Source organism: Salvia splendens, unplaced genomic scaffold (assembly GCF_004379255.2).
Source record: "Salvia splendens isolate huo1 unplaced genomic scaffold, SspV2 ctg267, whole genome shotgun sequence".
Taxonomy (NCBI): Eukaryota; Viridiplantae; Streptophyta; class Magnoliopsida; order Lamiales; family Lamiaceae; genus Salvia; species Salvia splendens.
In genome coordinates, this window is record NW_024598905.1 from 17,501 (window position 1) to 18,115 (window position 615).

The window sequence follows — 615 nt, forward strand, 5'->3', positions numbered from 1 at the left end:
TATACGGACTAGTAAGACTCTCTTCCCAGTACTAATCGATATCAAGGGCGTGGCGCTTGCTTTCATCAAGATCCGATTCAGAGTGAATAGGCACTGCACCTGGGATCTCTTTCAAAGGAAGGAAAGAGGCCAAACCTACCCATGAAAGTAAGAAAGAAGGAAAGGACTGAATCCGCTGCTATTGGTTTACCGCGTAAGGATTTGCGCTCTCCAAGCAAGGCCGTTAAGGGCGGTAAGGCATTAGGCTGTGGTAAATCTAAGGATTGGGAATGAACGAGGGCTTTATCTCGCAGTAAGGAGCAGCAATTAAGCTTTCAATATCGAGAGGAAGGTTCAAAACGTGAGATGGAAATCAATGGGAATAAGCCCTGAAACCACTTTTGCGGCTTTTCAGCCTTCCTTATGAATCGAATTAAAGAAAAAGATTCTTCATTTATTTATGGAAACGGACAAAGCTCTTTCTTTTCTTAGCTGTATATCTAGCGTCAGCATTCTAACTGGAATTTCGTACCAGTCGTCAAATTTAGATTCTGTCTTAGGGGTTCTGGCAAGTTTGACGAAGACAAGCAAAAAAGATTCCCGGACCTTCACGGACATCGAGGCGGAGTGCAGCCT